This window comes from Myodes glareolus, chromosome 19, assembly GCF_982192425.1.
Source record: "Myodes glareolus chromosome 19, mMyoGla1.1, whole genome shotgun sequence".
In the NCBI taxonomy this organism is placed as follows: Eukaryota; Metazoa; Chordata; class Mammalia; order Rodentia; family Cricetidae; genus Myodes; species Myodes glareolus.
Genome location: NC_142044.1, coordinates 22,339,175 through 22,361,373, shown reverse-complemented (window position 1 = coordinate 22,361,373; position 22,199 = coordinate 22,339,175). Strand labels below are relative to the sequence as shown.

General features: G+C 48.0%; 1 long non-coding RNA gene across 1 annotated transcript; it reads right to left on the bottom strand.

Annotated features, from left to right (window-relative positions):
- Nucleotides 1-15,868: 15,868 nt before the first annotated feature.
- LOC148118911 (uncharacterized) lies at nucleotides 15,869-20,561 on the bottom strand. Its single transcript, XR_015735599.1, has 3 exons — nucleotides 20,463-20,561; nucleotides 17,631-17,688; nucleotides 15,869-16,129 (listed from the first exon to the last, which is right to left on the bottom strand). It is a non-coding gene; the product is annotated as an uncharacterized LOC148118911 (long non-coding RNA).
- Nucleotides 20,562-22,199: the final 1,638 nt, after the last annotated feature.

The window sequence follows — 22,199 nt, the reverse complement described above, 5'->3', positions numbered from 1 at the left end:
TTCACATCTCAGCAGACCCCCAGAGCTGGGCTGTAACCCAGGGGGCCCACCCTCAGTGACACACTTCCTCCAGTAGGGCCCGACCACACTAAGGTCTCATCTCCCTCCCTGTGTTGGGTTCAGACACACGTGCTGACAGGGGACATTGAATAGTCACACCATAGCAGACACTAGCTCCTTCACGAGCCCTCTTATAACCACTCACCCATCAAAGGCCTCTCTTCCTCACATCCCTACAGCGGGAACTGGGACTTTACCATGTGACTCTGGGGGAAATACAAATATCCAAAGGTCTCTAGCTATGTGTAAGATTGTGTGTGGGCTGGTCTGAAGCATTGCCAAGAGAGTTTGGTGTTTCCCTGCTGCAGAAGGGCACCAGAACCTTTTGGTAGAAAGGTTTAAATATAGAGGCTGGTGAGATGGCTCACTGGGTAAAAAACCTTTCCACACCATGTCAACAACCTGGTCGCCAGAACTCGAGCAAGAAAAAGACAAGTGCAGATTGCACAGGTCTGCAATCCTGGTGCTCCCCTGGGGAGATGAAGGGGCTGGTGCTCCCATAGGGAGATGGGGGGCTGGTGCTCCCATGGGAAATGAGGGTTGATGCTCCTGTGGGAAGATGGGAGGCAGAGAGAAAAGAATCACCCCAAAACTTGCGGCCCAGTGCCTTAGTCTTCTTTTGCTGTGATGAAACATCAAAACCCAAAATGACTCACAGAAGGAAGAGTTTATTTTGGCTTAAAGGTTCCAGAGCAATAAGAGTCCATCGTGATAGGGTAGGCATGGCAGTGGGAAGCTAGGAGATCACGTCTTAACCAGTCATAGGAAGCAGAGAGAGGTCTAGAAGTGGGGAAGGCTATACACTCTCAAAGCCCTCCCCCCTCCCCAGGGACACACTTTCTCCAGTAAGCCTATACTTCCTAAAGGACCCATAAGGCCCCCACAGCAGCACCAACTGGGGACCAATTATTCAAATAGATAGCCTCCGGGGGACATTTTTCTTTCAAATCATCTGGAGCAGCTAGCTTGGCATAAGCAGTGGGACAGAAACAGGAGAGTCCCTTGCCTCAAGCGAGGTAGAAGGAGAGAAGGATTTCCAAGAGTTGTCCCTTGACCTTCACGTAAATGCTGCGGCTCTCTCTCTCTCTCTCTCTCTCTCTCTCTCTCTCTCTCTCTCTCTCTCTCTCGTAGTTTTTTTTTTTTTACTTTTCGGGGAGGGGGGCGCCACCCAGATCCCAAATAAATCAGACACAGAGGCTTATTTCTTAGTTATGAGTGCCCGGCCTTAGCTTGTTTTGTTTGTTTGTTTATTTGTTTGTTGGTTGGTTTTCTTGCCAGCATTTCTTAACTTAAATTATCCCATCTATCTTTGGCCTCGGGGCTTTTATCTTTCTCTATTTCTGTATACCTTTTCTTTCCTTCTTACTCCATGCCTGGATGTGAAGCTGGGTGACTGAGTGACTGCCCCCCCCCCAAGTCCTTCGCTTTCCTCTTATTCCCAGATCCTCAGATCATAGATTTCTCCTCTCATTGCCAGCCCCGCCTAGTCCTCCCTCCTGCCTCACTACTGGCCATTCAGCTCTTTATTAGATATACATCAGGTGTTTTAGTCAGGCAAAGAATCACAGCTTCACAGAGTCAAACAAATGCAACATAAACAAAAATAACACACCTTAAAATAATATTCACACACACACACTCTCAATGTCTCTGTCTTTCTGTTGTTTTTGTTTGTTTGTTTGTTTTGTTATTTAATGTTCTGCTACAGGCATGGAAATACTTCTTGGAGAGCACAGCTCCTAACCTCTTCAGGTTAAGACCTGCTTCTCTTATGGCTCTCCTTCCTTCCTTCCTTCCTTCCTTCCTTCCTTCCTTCCTTCCTTCCTTCCTTCCCTCCCTCCCTCCCTCCCTCCCTCCCTCCCTCCCTCCCTCCCTCCCTCCCTCCCTCTCTCCTTCCCTCTCCTCCTCCTTCTTCTTTGGCTTTTTTTGGTTTCTTGAGACAAGGTTTCTCTGTGTAACAGCCCAGGCTGCCCTTGAACTTGTTTCGTAGACCAGGCTGGTCTCCAACTCACAGAGATCCCCCTGCATCTGCCTCCCAAGTGCTGGGATTAAAGGCGTGCACCACCACCACCTGGTTTACACTTGCTCTAGGCCTCTGACAGGAGCAAAGGGCAGCAGTGGCCCCAGTGTTGAGGTAGAGAGTGGAGAGTCAGGAACTCCTTCGAGCCCGTTGTAGAGGTGGCAGGAATCAGGGCTGGACATGAATTCAGGCTGCGAGCCTCATGTGGACTTCACTGTCCCATTGTACCTCACTATGGAACACAAATTCAAAAACAAAACTACTAAGACTTTAAAGACTTTAGAGCCACTGCAGAACCCAGAGTCTCCTCTTTTACTGTGTGACTGGCCTAGTTATCACCTAGCCCAGAAATTGATGTTAGAACTCAGAAAACTCAAGCAAAGGGAATCCCACATCAAAACCCAAGCATGGATGCCAGAGCACCCGAGACAGCATCTCGCTCTTAGTTAAGCTCAAAAGTATTTTTGAAAGCCAAGCTATTGAAAATAGGCAGCACTACTGAGAACCATTGCAAAATCCACACCAAAATCAAACTGTTTATATGCAAATTCCTCTGCCTGACCACTGCTGACACGGAGGCTGGGAATTCTCTGCTGTAGGATGCTTCAGCCTGAATCCAAAGTAGGACCTTCACTGTCTCCGTTGCTGTGTATTCAGGATTGGTTACAGGTTACTGAAGCATCATGACACCTATCCTTGCAGGGGCACAGGCCACATTCAAAGCCATGAGGCAGACTTCTAAGCACACATTTTCACCTTGACTTGTGTGGTGGTTTGAATGAGAATGACTACCATAGACTCATATGTTTGGGTGCTTGGTCCCTAGCTAATGGAGCTGTTTGGAAAGGATTGGGAGGTGTGTCACTGAGGGTGGGCTTTGAGATTTCAAAAGCCCTTATCATTCTCAATTAGTTCTCTCTCTCTCTCTCTCTCTCTCTCTCTCTCTCTCTCTGCCTCCTGTTTTTGGATCAGCTCTCAGCTCTCAGCTCCAAAACCACACTTGCCTGCCTGCTGCCATGCTCCCTGCCTGGTGGACATGGACTCCCTCTCTGAAACTGCAAGCCCCAATAAAGTCTTTCTTCTCTAAGATGTCTTGGTCATGGTGTCTCTTCACAGCAATGTAACAGTAACTAAAATAACCCCATGCCTTGCTAGCTATCCTCCAAAAGACTATTGGATTTTAGTTCCGAATTTTTTGCATCTTTACCATCAAACATTAGCAGTGTATTCCTTCCCTTCATTTACAACAACCAAAAAATCTCTAAATATTGTCAAATATCTCCTAAAGGTCGTGACGAGAAGCAAAGTTGGCTCCAGTTGAGATCCACTGTTAGAAAATTGCACTCTTTTGTGGGGTTCCTCATTTCTGGTTGGTGAACAAAACCATTACAGTTTTCTGTGGACCAAACACTGACCAAAAGCAACTTACGGAGGAAAAGGCTTGTTTGTATTACTCTCCCATATTGTAGTCTGTCATCAAGAGAAGTCTGGGCAGGAGTTCAAGGCAGGAACGTGGAGGCAGGAACTGAAGCAGGGACCTTGGAGAAATTGGGCCTACTAACTTGCTCTCCATGGCTTTCTCATACCCTCAAGAACTACCACATGTCCAGAGGAGACACCACTCACAGTGGACTAGGCCCTACCACATCAACCGTTAACTAAGAAAAGGCGGTCCCTCTTTCCAGGCTCTCTTAGTTTGTGTCAAGCTGACAGAGCTCACCAGCATAGCACTCCGCACTTAAAAAGTCAAGTTCTGTGGCGCTGGCGAGACGGCTCCAGGATAAAAGAACTTGCCAGGTCCAGCCAATGACCTGAGTCTAATCCCCAGAATCCACATAAGGAGAGAGAAGCAATTCCACAACTGTGGCATGTGTGCACCCATCCTGAGTCATTCATGTGCGCACACAAAATAAATAAATGAGTCAAATTCTGGTGAGCAGTCCCCAGAGTGTTCTTGTAACGTGAAAGCTCTTCCTATCTAAACTGCTGTGCCTTCTTTATCACCTAGACAGTTAGCAACTTGTGTTGGCCACACCCTTAAAGTTTAAAAAACCGTGAAGACAAGCCATCATGAGTTACGGAGCATTTGCACCCCGAGTTTCCAGGGAAGCTGGAGCTTTGGATGAAGTTATCTCCTTGCCTGCCCTCTTCTCTTTCCATCTTGTTCCCTCCGCTTCCTGATTCATCTCTTCCCAGTGAATCACGCTAAAAGCCGGCATTCGCAGTTAACTTAGAGGAAACACAGAGGTATTTCTTTTTACCCATAAGTCCACAGGGGAAATGTGACCAGTGTGTATCATACTCATGAGACTGGACCACAAAGCCAACCCAAGAAGATGTGGTTTAATGTTAGTGGGGATGTTCCATGTGACCTCGGGGTTTTAAACCATCTCTCCATTTTTTTTTTTCTGGCACTCTCTAAGTAAGGCCAGAGACAGAGAATGGGTAATTGGCAGCTCAGAAAGAACAGTCCAGAGGGAGATTCTGGGGTCAGATAAAAGAATTAATTATTTAAAGTGTGAACTAAAACCCATGCTGAGAGAAGGAAACCATACTTGGGATCAGGAGCCTGAGGGGCCCAAAATGGGCGTTGAGGACAACCTCCGCACCTGAGTCCAGACTAAAAAACTCTGATTAGCATCCAGCAGACCTGGAAACCCAGTCTCTTCACGTCAAGATCAGTGCTCTTCCCGATAGGTGCATTTGTTTTCTCTCCTGTGTGACTCTGTGGAGTCGTATTAGCACCCTTATGTCCGAGGTCCCCCAGTACATTAAATTCATGTCACTGAGAGCTGAGACCAAGAGGTCTTTATGGTGCTTGGCTCAGGTCCCCAAGGCACACGTTTTGGTGACGGATGACTAAGTGTTGTTCTTCCTGTCTTCATGTTTCTGAGGTGCGCGTGAAGCTTCAGTCAGAGCCTCACACGTGCTGCCAAGGCATCTGTAAATGGATGGCCAGCTATAGAGGGACTCTGGATGGTCTACATCAGAACAGCACCATGAACAGAAGCTCGCTTCGTCTTCTGTGGACACCTCGGGCAGAGGCAAGTTCTATAAGGAACCTGGAACTTCTCGGTAACCAGATCGACTTAATCCTCCAGGAAACTCGGGGGCAGAGTGGCAACTGTGCACAGCCTGGAGGCCAAGGAGATGCACAGCTGCTCTCCTCATGTGATGCCTTAAACACAGCGGTTGCTTCGGAAAGCTCGGGTGCTCAGATGAGTACAGCCTCAGGACACATGGCAGGGCCTGGGGCAGGGAAGGCAAAGGGCAAGCTTTAGGTTTGTGCAATGAGCCAGATTCTGAACTGAGACCCAACCACCTCAGTCTACAGGGCAGGCTGCTAACCATCTACCTCGTCCACTTCCCCATCTTCAAACGTAGATACAGTGGGGAATTACTATAGAATTGGCAATCTTTCACAGGATGATGAAAGCAGTGGGGGATCTTGGGACCCTGATTTGGAAGTCAGAACCATAGTTTTTGTTTACAGCTACGCTCATGGAAAAGCAGACAAGAAATTTCAGTTATCGATAATCAGTCACATATGACAATGAAGACAGTTAAGCGCCTGCCTCGTCATCGCCGGAGAAGATGAGATCATAGAAGTGTGTGCCCGGCATGGCACTGGCACAAAGTGGATAAGTGCTTGTAATGGCTAATTTTGGCTGTGAACTTGATTAGATCTGGAATCAGGTAATAGGCAAACTGCTGGGCACACTGCGGACGCTGTTCTTGATCAGGTTAACTGAAGTGGAAAGAGCCTCCCTAACTGTGGGCAGCCCCTTGCCTTGGTGGCCAGACGCTAGGTGGTCAGGGAGAAAATCTTATATCTTTCTGTCTGCTTGACTTTGCATCTTGCTGGCAAGTTCGTCTTATTTATGAGTCCATCAGCATCATTGCTGATGCCGCTGTATTTCTTCACTGACATCAGAACCCAGCTCTGCCGGCTTCTAGTGAAGATCAAAGATCAGTGACTCTTCAGGGATCCTCTAGGCTTCCAGGACTGCTGAGACATTCAGACTCATGGACTGAGCAACCACTGGGTTCTCAGCCTCTCTAGCATGAAGACAGTCGCTGTTAGACTATCCGGCTCATATTGTGTAACCCAATCTACTAACCCCTTTAAAATATATCTTGATTCTATCAGTTCTGTTTCTCAAGAGAACCAATACTGAATGCATAATGCTGAACGAACAGATGAAGGAGCAAACAGAAGCATGCCCTGAGTAGGTAAAGACCAGGGAGCAGTGGACTGCACATCACAGAATATCTAGGTCCAATAAGTGATTGACAGCTAAATTTCCCAGCCAGGCTGGGAACTGCTAAATGCCATTTATTGTCCACATCACCATTCAATTTTCTATACGTGTTGTGTGAATCTGGAGAAGGTGGGGAAGGAAGTGGACTTGGTGCATAGTCGCAGGACACCAGGGAAATTGGTTTCTCATGCTCCTGTTGAAGTTAGCTCCTCTAAACCCATGCTCTTGCAAGCCTGAAAACTACACAGAACTTTCATTGGAACAATCGCCATGTCAAAGCCGTCATCAAAGAGAGACAATCAGTAAACGTCTGCATTTGAAGCTTGTGGTAGCCGTACGACAAACCTAGACAAACCCAGCTGGTAGGTTTGATCATAAGTGGCTCTAGGAGGAGCCTTATAGGCTGGGACCACGGGCATCAGGGTGAAAACAGCTCAGGACTTGACCCAGGTGGCCAACAAGAACATCTGAGAACACCACCCCGAAGAAAATCAAAGCAGGTGAACACAGCATGTCAGGAATGTCCTCACGTGGAAGAGGGATTAGGCTAAGATTTCAGGAAGACCACTCTGAAGCCAGAGTAACTATGAAAATGATAGTACATTTTAAGGGAATATTGGGTTCCAGGCAACGAGCTGGGTGTTGTACCAATATGACCTAATTCTTTTTGTTGTTTGTTTGTTTGTTTTTTGTTTTTCGAGACAGGGTTTCTCTGTAGCTTTGGAGCCTGTCCTGGAACTAGCTCTTGTAGACCAGGCCGGTCTCGAACTCACAAAGATCCTCCTGCCTCTGCCTCCCGAGCGCTGGATTAAAGGGATGCGCCACCGCCGCCCAGCCCAATATGACCTAATTTTAAAGAGCCCAGAAGACTCAACTGTCAGACAAGGCACCAAGGACTCAGAGAAGCTCGTCTGTGTTCTCAAGACAGGAAGCAGAGGCAGCACTGGAACTCAAGCTGACCGCCTGGGTCATGCTCAAGGCCGCCACTCACCATTGTCTATTTGTTCAGTGCACAGAGACTCTTGCCTGTCTTTGCAGGAGGAGGCATGCTGCATTCGTCACACGAAGATCTTCCCTTTAACTCAACCATGCAGTGGGGTTGCATGTATCCCAAAGGAGACCTTTCCTGTTTCTTCTTTTCGGTGCTGAGGATTGAACCTGTGGCCTCACACATGATAGGTAAGGGTTCTACCAAGGAACTATATTCTTAGTCCCTTTGTCAAATCCTCCATGGAAATGAACTATGACGGTTGCCACATCATTTTTGAGTTTCTGATAGCACAAGTTCCAACAGTGGAGGAAGATGAGAGTCCCTCAACACCCGAGGGAAGCGCTGGAAGTAGACAATGGCCACTTGGCATTCGTACTGTAATCGAAGCCACGCTCCAGCATTCCTCAATGGCTCCCTATCCTTTCAAGTCCTGCATGATGGGACCATTACTTTCTTCCATCCTTCTAGATGGCGTAGGCCTTCTCTCTTCCCAGAGACTGCATTCCCCCTCTACCTTATTTCTTCCAGGCACCCTCACCCAGTGAGCCTTATTGATCCATTAAGCTAGCGACCTAAATGTATTTCTTTAGAGTTACCTTTGGCCCAGACTGAATGTTCCCCATTTGGTGTAGGTCCCGGTGCGACGCGAAAAACACAAGAGGTATTCTACTCTGGGGGAGCGGCTATAGGTGCTGTTGGGTTGCACACAAAGAGACATTGAGGTAATTCAAGGATCAGCAGGATAGCGTTGCCAATCCTACAGCTAGGAAACAAAGAGACATGGGAAACGTTCACAGGGAGGTTTCCAGAACAGGGAGGCTCCTAGCTCCTGCTGGTACATCTGAAGATGCCCTGCAGGCTTGGGATGGCAGCCATATGCTGCTCTGGGCCGAGAGGGCGCTCAGTCATCTAAGAAGGGACACACCCAGGTGCAGTGAGGGTTTTAAGAACAAGAGAAAACAGGAAGTGGTTCTCTCTCCTTCTGCCTTACTCATGTTTCCTGTTAGCAGAATCTAACGAAAAGATGGCTGCTGTCTAGCAACGGAGTTCTCAGAGTCTTACCCCAGGGTTCGAGAGCCAAGCGTGGAAGAGGTGCTACACCACGCTTCTCTGTAGCTTATCCTGCTGATGCAGGATGTTAATCACCACCATAACTGAATTTTTGTGATTATTTAATGATTATCTCTTTCCACCACCAGGCATGTCCAAGCTGCAGGCTCCATGTATCTCAGATGTATGAACGTAGCCCAGCACTTTGGATGATGGCAATGTCTATAGAAACATCAAGTTTGAGCACCAGCGAGTCAGACTGTCAGTTCAATGGTGGGAAAGCTACATTGACCTTTGACCTGCCTTACTAGTGTCTTCAGTCATGACAAACATAGCTGGAGTGTGGGGAGTCCCCAGGAGTTGTTCTAGAATAGATTCACAAGAGAAGTAGTATTCATGAGATAGCAGAACAAGTAGTGAAATTTTTAAAATATTTATTTTTTTTATTTATATATAGAAGGGCAGATGTCTGCTGGTAACTAAACTGGGCACCAGAGCACTGGGAGCTGGAGCTACAAGCAGTTGTGAGCCACCAGATGTGACCCCTGGAATGTGAACTCAGGTCTTCTAGAAGAACAGGAATCATTTTTAAACTCTGAGCCTCTTATCTAGTCCCAAGTGCTAGGGTTCTCCTGTAAGGGATTAGCTCACAGAGGCCTCCCAGGTTCTGGGATGCAGTTTGGGAAGATGGCTCAGAGGTAAAATGTGTGCTGTGCAAACATGGACTAAGTTCAGAAAAAAAAAAAGCTGGACACGGCATAGCTGTGATCCTAGCATTGGGCAGGGTAGAGACAGGAGGATTCCCAGGGCGTGCTGGCTAGTCAGGCTAGGCAAAATAGCAAGCTCTGGGTTCCTTGAGAGAACCGGTCTCATAAAATAAGGTGAAGAGTAATAGAAAAGAAAAAAACTAAACAACCTGACATTAGCAGAGAGAGAGAGAGAGAGAGACAGAGAGACAGAGAGACAGAGACAGAGAGAGACAGAGAGACAGAGACAGAGAGAGACGGAGAGAACGCCCTACTAGCAAGGGATGAGCTAGAGACAGAGTTGTGTCAGTCAAAGCCTTGCCTCGGCCTGGTCCTACAGGGCCCTGAATCACGAACTAGTCCCTTGGCGTAGGCCTGCTTCCTCCTTGAGGGCCTCTGCCAGGCACCTGCTGCTGTGGAGGCCCCTCAGGACAGAAGGAATTCAGGCAACCTCCCGATGGTTCCCAGAGAAGCAATAGCTGCGGGACTCAGCAGTCGACACCCACAGCATGGGATGTGGTGCACCCACCTGTGCAGAGGGTTCAGGGTGGGGCAAACACGGTGTCCACACTCTGAGGGGAAACCGTGACAGAGGCTCCCAGGTCTTTCTATGAGCTTAGGTTTCTTCTGCTGCCCTCTTTCAAGATAGAGCGGATTCCTTTCATCTTGTGGGGATCTTTATCAGACATGACAGAAGCTAAAATGTTAATTGCCCACATCCCTGGGTAGCCTGGGCCCTGGCATGCCTTCTGGAGCCAGGAGCAACCACATGCATGGTCTCCACACTCCAGGAGTCTCCAAATGGCAGATTCCATCCCCTCTGTGGAGAAAAGATAGGCCCCTCACTCCTTCCCTAGCTGCCCTGCAGGTGCCCACTCAGCGGTGGCCTGGCCGCCTGCACCAAAGAATGTCACTCTGGCCTGAGGCCCAGCCTCAGACAAAAGCCCTTTTGGAGCTAAGCCTACATCCTCTGGCTGACAGGACCCTCCCCCACCACCAACCAGGGAGGGCAGCTAAATTCATCTCCCTCCCTCCAACTGATGCTTCCCACAGGGTAAGGCCACCTCCCTACTCAGGAAGCGAAAGGCTTCTGAACCCTTGCTAGCTGCCCTTGGCTCTCAGACAAATAGCTGACTGTCCTCAACCAGAGAGGATGATCAGACATTATTACCCCAGTCCAGGGCAGGGAGGCGCGTGTGAGTGTGTGTGTGTGTGTGTGTGTGTGTGTGTGTGTGTGTGTGTGTGTGCACAGGGAGCTGGGAGGAGGGGTCCCATGCACCAAGAACAAAGGACAAAGCCTAAGCCCCAAGCAAACTTTCACACCCAGCCCTGCCTCTGCCTGGGAGCTGGGAATCAACACTAACTTGAGCTTGAATTTCGGCTTTGCCATCAGAAGCAGCCAGCCACCGGGCAGGTCCCGCCCTGAAGTCTTCACCACTTTTCCAAGAAGAGAATACCTTGTGATTACCTGTTTTGAAGATTAGGAGGGATGCTGTGAGGTCCTCGCACCTGGCCCTTTCACCACCAACCGGTCTTCTAATGTGCTCCCTGTTCATCACACAACAGAAGGCCCTGGTCCCTAGACGCTCCAATTCGTACATGAGCAGGTCTGGTACACTCCTTCAGTTTGTGTCCCCGGAAAGCATGTCTAGCATTCTTGCTTTGCCTTAAAACTGGTGCACAGGAGACTTCCTCCAAGGTTGATCCTGAAACCAGCATCTCCTGTAAACATGGCCTTTGTTGTTTGTGATGCTAGCAATTACTGCGGCCCTTTGTTCGGTGTCTTTTGGCTGACTGTCAGCTCATGAGGAGCTGTCTGTGCTGAGGCCAATTTGAATTGATTTTGCCAGTGAAATTTCAAGGGACAATGTGCCAGGTGTCTCAGTGAGCTAGAGTCTGGTGGACTGTCATCTGCTCGCCAGAGCCCGAACTCATGTTTGGATGGTGATGGACTTATTTTCACATTTGGTATCTCATTCCGTCTTCACAATGGAGATCTGAGGTGGGTATTGATCTGCCCGCTTTGCAATTAACCCATTCACAAATAAGAACCAGAACTGGAGCGGTGTCTGGAAGATGGTGTATACAGCGCATGCTGTTCTGGCAGTGGGATCTACGCTTTTGTTTAGGGAGCTTTATTCCAGCTCTATTATACTTAGTGTTCTCTTCGGGGAATACACAAGTCAACTCACAACATTGGTCTTAACTAACACAGAAGATTTCTACTTGGGGATTTTCCTGATGGTTATGAATCATAAATATCTTAAGACTTCTGAAGCATAACATGACAGGAATGCCATTATTACAGACCCAGTTTGTAAAGGCTCAGCTCCATGACCTGATTTGGAAATATGGTCATTGTGGATATAATCAAATTAAATAAAGTCATAGTGAATCAAAATGGAGCCTAAATCCAATAACTAGTGTCTTTATGACAGGAAGGAGGCTTGGAGACACTGATCTTTGGGAGAGAGAGCCACATGACCCACAGAAGCAAGACCAGTGGCACAATCGCAAGCGAAGGATGCCATGGATCGCCTACATTGACAGGGACAGGATTCCCCCCAGGAATCCCTCCAACAGGAATTAATCCGGTTGATGCCTTGATTCTGACTCCTGGACTCCTCAACTATGAGATAATCAAATTTTGCTTTCAGCTCCCCAGGTTGTGATTCCAGAAGGGATTATGTTGGGACCCTCAGGCAGCGTTTTTGGTCGAAGGTAGAGAATGTTCCCAAGTGTGGTTCTAACTCAAGAGTTTGGCAGCCTGTTTATTTGCAGTCATCTTTCTGACTTCCTGGGTCAAAAGTCTTAGTGTTCCCTGAACAGAAAAGTTGTGAGCAGAAATCTGGAGACAGACGGCAAGGAAGACAGCGCACAAGGAAGAAATACAGGGTACGACTGAATATTGTCTGCATCCATTTTTCTCTGCCATTGATTCTTTTTAAAAGCATTACTAACCTTTTTGCTAAAATCCTAATTTTTATTACATTAATAAATTGGACTCACTTTATAAAAATTGGGAAATGTCCCGCGCTACCGTCTCGCCAGCAAGAACCACGCGGTACACATAGGATACTTCTGCAGTAAAGCTTTAATGCCCCTTGGGAGAGCGGGCATCAGCCAACATGGCGGAGACCCAGATAAGATGGAACCCAACCCTTATAAAGGAAACAGACCTCGCTTCTGACGTGTCACTCTTGGATAGGTCCATTGTTCCCAGTCCCAGGTGATGCCTCGGGAGTAGGCGGGGACTCAGTGGGAAATTACCGAGCACATGTGCGTTCACCTGGTGGTGAAGCCGGATGTCAGCGCCATCTTGATAATGGAGAATGTGGCTGCGGCCTTCTACATCTCCCCCTAATTTTACTTCTTTGCAGAAAGGCAACTCCCTAGGAAGGTAAAGATAGAGGTCGCACTTCCCAAAATGAAAACATTAAAATGGGCTTACACAGAATCTGTCCCTAGGCTCATGACACCTGGAACCTATCCGGCCTGCCCTTTGCCAATTTTCTGGGAAAGGGAATATATGGCAGGAAACCCTTAAGCAGAGCGACTTATCTCTCAGAGAGGGCCATTCTCTGTGCGATGCTCTTCAGCTCGACAACCTTCAGGGCTAGCTAAGCCAAGCATTCCACCCTGTGCAATGGACCATAGTCCTAGGGGTGCAGGAGCTGGTTGGCTTAAACCTTACTGCTTTAACATAGATAGCCACATATCAGTAGAGGCCCCTGTTCCAGGGCAGCCAGCGCTTGTGCAATAACCACTTTGTCCCTACGATTTTGGGATTTGAGTCAGCAGACCATCCAGAGGAGAAACACTAATCCATAGCATAGGACTGTTCCAAAACATTTCCACCCCCACCCATTCTTTGAAGTAGGGGAATGAGGGATACGGCCCAGGACAGGAGTCCTACGGCCAAGCTTATAAATCATCTCTAGGACGGTAGGGAGGGGGCCCAGAGTCTTATTGGTTGTAAAAAATCGTGGAGACACCGCCATCCTATGGTTGACTGGTAACAGCTTCAGGAAGGCTGAGAGTGTCCTCCATCGGTGCTCTGTCATCCATCTGCAAAATGGCAGGAGGAACAGCAGCCAGGTCCTCAGGCGAATCCGTGTGTTGTGGATCACTCTTCACTGTTTGGGTCAATCGCTCTGGCAGCCAGAATGGGCTTTCTTGATCCTGTGGGAAGACACAAACAGCTCCCCTGGATCTCAATAAGATGGGATCCGGGCCTTTCCATTCATTAGAAAGCACATCTTTCCACTTAACCAAATCTTTGGGCCGCTGCGGATCCGAACAATGTCGTGTTGTAGCATTTTGGCCATTATCATCCAGATTTAAAAAATTTATGGTGAACAGAGCCATGGCGATGGCCATTCTTGGCATCGGGGGCAGTTCATTTATTATTCCCCCCCTTTTTGTTTAAATAGATATTTATCCAATTTTTAATTTAAATAACCATGGCATTTTGTAACCTATCTTGAAGATACCCATAGTGTTTAGCAGAAATAACTGACAGGATAAGGGAAACTGATAGCAAGCAATAACTGACAAAACAAGGGGAAATCTAGCAGCATAGCAATGGCACAGCAACAACAACACTGTAATGTACAACAACAACACAGCAATAACTGACAGACCAAGGGCAGGAGCTGGACCATCCCTCAGGAACCCATCAGCTCTGCAGCAATCAGGCCAGACAGCTCCATAGCAGAGGCTTTGTCCTCAGGCCTCTGGACAGATGAATCCACAGCATGAATAGTAGCATTTCTAGAAAAAAAACATAAACAAACTCTTCTCCCAAAATAACATTTAAGAGTATTAAAAAAAACTCAGTGTAAAAATTTAGCACAGTCAGTACTGGAAGTAGGCTGGTCTTGAACTTAGAGACCTATAGGTCTCTGTTTTAAAGAGCAATCTTATTTGTCTGTGTCATTATAGTAGGCCTTAGAATTAAACCATTTTAAATCTGGCACAGATGAGATTATTGTTTTAAAAATATGAGAAAACCGTTTTTCTGTTTTCCTAAGCCTGGAGTCCTAAGATGACGTGGCCATTGGGGAACCCATATGGGGATCTCTGTTTTTTACGGTATGGGCCGTGTTGCCCCAGTGGCGCCTAGGAAAAACCCAGGCCCTGTTTGTTGATATTAGATTTAAGATTTATTGGCTCCCGTATTCCTTGCCGTATTCCTTGCCGGTATGGTGGCCTTGGGTTCCAGAGCCCGCCCGCCATCCAAGGGCTGTGTGCGGCCCTGGGCCTGCTCGCTGCACGGATCCCCGTGTCCCGGGCCAGGAAGTGGCGGCTCCATCCCCAGGCGCCCCTGCCTTCCCCGCGGGGCTAGTCTCGTTCTCTGAGGTCTGAGGCTGTGTTGGTGGCAGAGTGTGGCGGGAGCCGACATTCAGACCGAGGCGGCACAGGCGGCAACATCTCAAGGTCCGCGCCAGAGCCGTTGCGGCTCAAGGGGCCGATGGGAGAGGCGGCGAACAGGGCCGCTTTCCTACTAGCCAACTTTCAACACCTGTGCCACAGCAAAAGCGGCTATAAACTCTCACAGATCCAGCCAACGACCCAATCACCCCAAAATCCAAGGGCCCTTCGCATCCACCTCCCTGCGGATCCTGAAACACCAGACAAGCCAAGCGTATACACAGCAATCTTTTAGGAGGACTTGAGTTCTTAAAATGCTAAGCAGTTCTTAAAAACTTAAGTCGCACTATGTAGATGTAATACGGTACTGCCTGTTTACTGCATTTAAACTTTAATTGCGCTTTTATTATGATAAATACGACCAGCCCTGCCTGAAGTCAGCATCGTTTAGCATAGCCAAATGGAATCAGAGCCATTTTACCCTCAGAGACCCTCACAGTTTTAGGTACATTGTAAGCCTTCTGGCCCGGCTGCCTGTGGCACCGCTGTGACATCCTCCAGGCCAGGCACCAACCGAGCCGCACCAATTGAGCCGGCGCAATGTGCTCCCCACCATAGCCACAGAGCAAAGCTCCGCTCCAGCTGCCCTCCAGCCCCAGCTGCACCCATTCCGAGCCCAAACCGGTGTACGGAGCAAAGCGGAACTCAGAGAAGCAGGCTTGCTGCTCTGCAAGGACCTCATTTAATCTTTTAGGGAATTTGGGCATCGTTAGTCTCTGGCTGCTTTCTGCTGTTATTGGGCCGTTGCATTCTTAGGGGTATACACTACAACATTTCAGGAGGTCTCGGTGATTCAAACCACATAAATCCCAAGTACACCCTTAGGCTCTCCTTTTCTGTGGAGACGAAAACAGAACCTCTTTCCCAAAACATCATATTCTTAGTAGTTTCTAAGTTTAAATATCTTTCTCCTATCCAGTACATAAAAGACAACATATATAACATAACATAAAGCTTTTGACCTTGTAAATCAGCCTTCTCCCCCATTTTTATTTTTTTAAAATCATTGGGAGGTCCTTTTTAACTTATTTTTTTTTTTTGTCTCCCCCATTTTTTACCGGAGGGTCATTTTTTAACTTATCTGGGTGCGCGCACAACCTCCCATTGCTGCTCAGTTTCTGATATGCTCTCTGTACTTTAGAACGTACCTCTCTGAGCATGCATTCCTGCAGTTCTGAATCCTCCTTGTGTCCAAGGGGTCTCCGGTGGTGTAAAGTTCTTCTTTTTCCCGGGTTTCGGCACCAGATGTCCCGCGCTACCGTCTCGCCAGCAAGAACCACGCGGTACACATAGGATACTTCTGCAGTAAAGCTTTAATGCCCCTTGGGAGAGCGGGCATCAGCCAACATGGCGGAGACCCAGATAAGATGGAACCCAACCCTTATAAAGGAAACAGACCTCGCTTCTGACGTGTCACTCTTGGATAGGTCCATTGTTCCCAGTCCCAGGTGATGCCTCGGGAGTAGGCGGGGACTCAGTGGGAAATTACCGAGCACATGTGCGTTCACCTGGTGGTGAAGCCGGATGTCAGCGCCATCTTGATAATGGAGAATGTGGCTGCGGCCTTCTACAGGGAAACACAAGAAAGCAAGAGAAATAAATAACAACAGCCTACCTTCCACATCTGGACAGTTGCCCTGTGTGTTTTGGTGTGTTCTTTGAGTGTGTACATACTTTCTGAAGGGACCTTAACTCCCTAGGGCATGTCATGTGACCCTTGCACGCCTTGTCCTTCTCCCTATTCCCCCTGCCTTGCTCAAAACCACTAGATGACATTCCTAAAGCTAGCCACGAACGTCCATTCCCTCATTTGGCCACTTCCTCCTTCCGAGGCTGGCTGCCAAAGTCCAGCAATCAGAAGTCCCCTTCGGTTCACCTAATTAACATGACCAATTAAAGTTAAACACCTCGGGCCCAAGTTCTTCTGATCGAGGCCCAATAAATAAATAAATAAATAAATAAAAAAGAATAAAAAAAAATTAAACACCTAATCCTAATACGGGGTTTCCTCCTTTGCCTTTACAAACTGCTCTTTTCCCATGTGCCGTGTCTGCCTCCTGTCTATCCAGAGGCAGCTCTCTGTCCCTCTGCATCAAATATTCCTGCCCCCTTCCCCTTCTCCCTCATCCCTATCTCCTTTATTACTGCATCCTAGCCCATTCTAACACAGCCCTCCCCTTTTTCTCGTCTTAAGAATGAATGGCACCTGCAAGGTCATTTGCTGCCGTTTTTCTGCCCCAGTCAGAATGTAGCCGCTTTAACTTTTCTTCCCTGTTTAATGAAGGATCTCTTTGGGTGTGGTTTGTGTCTAACCCGGGGTCTGGAAGGGAGCCCCCATTGGGCAGGAATCCCTTTCACTTTCTTTCTTAAAAAATAAAGTTCTAGCCGGGCGGTGGTGGCGCACGCCTTTAATCCCAGCACTCGGAAGGCAGAGGCAGGCGAATCCCTGTGAGTTCGAGGCCATCCTGGTCTACAAGAGCTAGTTCCAGGACAGGCACCAAAAACTACAGAGAAACCCTGTCTCGAAAAATCAAAAAAAAAAAAAAAAGAAAAAGAAAAAAATAAAGTTCTGCTTTGCTAGTATACGCTTTCTTTTCCTCTTCTTTGGCAAAGACGGATTTCCAGAAACAGGTTGGAAACCCATTCCGACGTCTCCCCTTAACCTATATTCCTACATTGTGTTTCTCACTGCAGACCAGTGAGTAGCCAAGTCTCCAACCAGCTGAGTTCACCTGGAAGGTCTGGAGGACAGCACGAGCAGTGTAGGGGTGCAAGGGTGTTTTCCAGAAGTGTCTTTAGTGCGGTTAATGCTTTCCCAGCAAGTGTCAGATTCCAGGTGTTAAAGAGCTGAGTTCACTACACTCCTCCCTTCGTGCCACAACTATCATGCAAAGGCCTCGTTTTGGTGTGTCCCTTTAAACCTCAGGAGCCGACCTCCTTTCTTCTCCCGAGTCACCTCCTCCCACTCTGTCTGATTTATGCCGTGGAGCACTGCATTGGATGTTTTTGGTAATCCTCCAGTCCCTGTCTGGTTTTCTTTGTTCAGTTCTGGGTCCCAGGGTGCTTACCTTTAGGGTGTGTGCACATTGACATGCAAGTCAGCCATCTGGTTGGGTTTGGCATCATCTGGCGAGCAGAGGAGGTAGAAAGAGAAGCAAGAACATGTCTCCCATGTTCCCTCGCTGGTTGGGAGTAAGCCCTCTGAAGGGCAGCTGCACCCCTGTGTTGCCTCTATCCTAAAGAGGAAGCAGGTCTCTTGGTGGCCCTCCATTGAATCCTGCCTCCCCACCCCCATCAGGGGCACAGGCAGGTCCCATGACTATTGGAGCTCTAAGCCACTTTCTCCCATCATCAAGTGCTCTCTGCCTAGCCCTGCTCATACCTTTGTAATTAGTCTTTTATTTAAAAAAATTAATTCTTCTGGTATGCAATTTCATGTTCATCTGTTTCTTCCTGGGCTGTGAGAGATACAGATATGTCACACGCAGGTATTCTTATAATATAATGAATGTCCCTGTGTAGGTGTACTGTGTTTAACAACTAGGTCATCACTGTCTTCCATATAAGATCCTGCTTCTCACTTATACCCTGATGCACTGTTTCTATGGTTTGTTTTGCTGGGGGGAGGGGCGGGTTCAAGACAGGGTTTCTCTGTGTAGCCCTGGCTGTCCTGGAACTCACTATGTAGACCAGGCTGGCCTCAAACTCAGAGATCTGCGTGCTCTGCCTCTTGAGGGTGGGTGTGCGTCATCACCACCCAGCAAGATTCCCCCCCTCCATTTTTTCCTGATATCACACTCAATGCAATGGAAAACAGAGTTTTATAAGCTTTTTAATCCCCCCTTTTTAAAATTTTATTTTTGAATCTGATTTCTGAATTTATACCCAAGACAGTAATATCACAAGCAAACCATGTTGCAGGAACTGTAAACCCCCAGTACACATTCCTCAACTCAACAGAGTGGCCCTAACTTCATAAGAGGTGCCTTTAAGTTGTGATGGTTTGAGTTAGAAATGTCCCCCAAAGGCTCTTATTCTGAAAACCTGGTTCCCAGCCAGGATGCTCTCTGTTTGTGGGGAGGTGGGGGAACCTTGAGATGGTGTGTCCTGGCCTTGAGAGGTAGGCCCCTCAGTAGAGATGGATATTGAAGACTACAGCTGGCCCTGCTTCCAGCCCCGTGCCAGCTCTAGATCACCAAGGTAGGCGGAGCCTCTGCGGTGTGTCCATCTCCATCAGGAACACAACACCATCACACACCAACATCTGCAACTGTGAGCCCAGAGTCCTCTCTCTGCCCACACCTGCTCCCTTGAGTCCTTTAACACAGGAGTGAGAAAGGCAGCTACTGCGGATTTGTTTTTCTATGGCCTTTTTTTTAAGTTACTAGGATCGTAGATTGCATAATAAAATACACAACAAGCATCATCGCTACCGATGATGGAGCACTGCCTACGTGCTATGTTCTCCTAGGCATCGTTGGAGCTTTAGCACATTCAACAGTATGTGAAGCCAGCTTGGACCAGTTTGCAAGAGCTGATTATTAAATTTTCAAGAACTTTGCAAGCCAGTTATGAGCAGCAGTTATTAAAAACTATATTATGTAAGCTCACAATTAAATAAATTGCACTGGAAAACAAATGCAATAAAAGCCCATCCGTTCCTAATTACTTCGCTGCCCTTAACTGTTATCTAGGCTCAGGTAATGTCTCATTGCTGCGCGGTGGGGATGCTGGATAACGATGCACAGTTCTTCCCAACTCCGCCTTCAGAGACACCGCAATGCTACCCTGAAATCCGCTGCAGCGGGAGCATAGGCACTGTGGAAATGAGCAGACACTGCAAACTGAGCTCTGTCCCAAGAGCCAGTGTTAAACACTGATCACTTGCTTCCCACACCATCCCTAGAGACTTATGCTTTCTCACTTCACAGATGAAAAAGATTTGGAGGAGATTTGAGGTTTGGAAGAGATAAATATTCCAAAACCTCAAAGCTAATCCAAAATCAAAAAGTAGAACCAATACAGCAGCTCTTTAATATATGTGTGTGTATGTACACACACACACACACACATAATTTATTTTATGTTCATTACTGTTTTGTCTGCATGGATGTCTGTGCGAGGGTGTCAGAAGCCCTGGAACTGACAGGTGTGAGCTGCTACGTAGATGCTGGGAATTGAACCTGGACCCTCTGGAAGAGCAGCCACTGCTCTTAACCCACTGAGCCATCTCTCCAGTCCCCAAGAATGCAACTCTTCATTCGTTAGACTCCTGAAAAGATACAGGCTCCAGCCACTAACGCTAATTTGTTAAGGGACCAGCTGTTGGGATTAAGGGCTGATCTCTAGAGTGGCCCTGTTTGGAGGTAGGGGAACCTCCTAGATGTGAGACCTTTTAGGGGGTTTTGAGGTCATTGGTAGGGTGGGGGGCACATGAGTTGTTCTCATACGACCCTCTACTTATTATCATGTGACCCCGTCAGGAGAAGGCTATTATTAAAAAGTAAACCTGGCCTAACACGGGCCATTTCTCTCAGCTCTGGATCCAGAGTGGCCTGCTTGCTACTGCATGCGTTCCGGCCGTAATGTGCCATCGCCTGCCAGTCTCACCAGATGCCACACCCGTGGTGCTGACACCTGGGCTTTGAACCTGTAAACCAAGGAGACTTTTGTCTTCACAGAGTTATCTGCCTCGGTACAGGGATGAAGTACCCACAAACCTACCTGCACAAGGTACCATAGAACAAGCAATGCACAGACAGTAGGACCTGGTTGTCCTTGTCACATGCAGACAAAGAAACTTGGCACAGAGGGGTGGATGTTGTTTGTCCAAAATTATATAATGAATAAGGAGAAAGACAGCTGGTTAAAGCCAACACGTTCGGCCCCAGCACACTTACCCTCGTTCAGATCCTCTTAGGAAGAGGAATAGCCAGGACAGAAACAGCATCATCTCCACTGTCACCATTTGCATGTCTCAGTCTCTCTCTCTCTCTCTCTCTCTCTCTCTCTCTCTCCCTCCTCCCTCCCTCCCTCCCTCCTTCTCCCTTTCCCTCCCTCCCTCCCTCTCTCTCTCTCTCTCTCTCTCTCCCATGGTTTGCTCATTTCTACCTCATAGTTCCCAAATTTACATGTCCTCAATGTAAGGACTTGCCCGGGCTAATAGAGTGCCTGTGTTCCAGAGAGCGCCAGCTTCCCAGGAGATAGCATCTGCCTGGAACAGCTTGGGTTACTCAGCTGCTCTGGCTCAATGAACAAGTCCAGCCAGGTTGCTAGGCAGGCGCCCATGGGGACAAGACGAGACGCTGAGGGTGTGTGGACTGCAACACTCCGAATGGGCCTACAGCCTTCCGATTGGGCACCTAGCCTGTGGGACCCTGGGATACAAGTACAGAATTAACCACTCCCTGGGTCTCAGAATGGACACCACAAATACTTACCCACTGAACAGAGTAACACTTCAAAGAGCATTTCATCATCACCATCACCTTCCTTTACTGAGAGAGATCCAAGGCACAGAGAGGTTTAGAGACTTACCGATGATCGGCCATCATTCCTTGGCATCCAGGGAGGATGAGTTCCAGTTCATTCTGAGATACCCAATCCCTGGATACTTAGGATCCTTGCACAAAAAGGCATAATGCTTGCATATGACCTATGCCTGTGCACTAACCGTCTCCAAATTAGTTATCCTATTGGTTTGACTGCGGTGCAAATGGCCATCGTACCATATTGTTTAGGGGATGGTGACAAGGGGGAGGAAAGTCTGTACAAGTTTAGCCCATACCTAGTTTTCTCCAAATATTTTTGATCCACTGTTGATTGGGTCTTAGGCCTCTGAGGCCACAGATAATAGAGGGCAGACTGCACTTAGCAAGTGGCGTGGCCTGAAGTCCAGCCTTAGTTGGCCATCATCCATGTGGACACTCTAGTCCACTCTGCTCTCCACCTGTGCCTGACCATCCAGATGAGGAGCTGCTGTAAGGACCGAATCAGAGCTCTATAAACTCCACTTAAAAATGAGGGTGTTCCGTGTGTTTCTGCGTCGTCTTCTACGATGGAATCGGCACTGCAGCTGTGTATAAAAGCAAACTCAAGACAGGCTGTAGGTCACCTTGCTGTTCCTGCCTTCTCCAACGTTCCTCCTGAGAGAGTCACCAGTGGCCTTACACTGTCTTCCCGGGAGCACTGTGGTGAACCTAAATGCGTCATCTAGAAGAGGCAATAATCTCTTATTTTTTCTTTGTTTTTGGTTCTTGTTTATGCACATACCCACACAGACACACACACATAAACATAAAATAAAACTTCTCGCTGTTGGGCTTGGTGGGGAAGCCGAGGCAGGAGGATTGTAATTCAAGGCCAGCCTGGGCTACATAGTGAGACTCTGTCTCACAAAAGCAACAAAACAAACCAACAAAACCCCGGTCTCCTTCAAAGTCAAATGCAAGCATTATTTTGACAGTGCACACTAGGCTCTCACAGACCCGCACTGTTCTTTCAGCTTCAGAATACCAGTTCCCTGTGGGCCTCAGCCCATTGCCTCACTCCTCACCCTCAGCCCCCTCCCCAGGAGCAAGCCCTGTTCCTTCTGTAGGGCTGCCCTGTCCCTTCTGTAAGCTCAGTCCAGCTGTCGT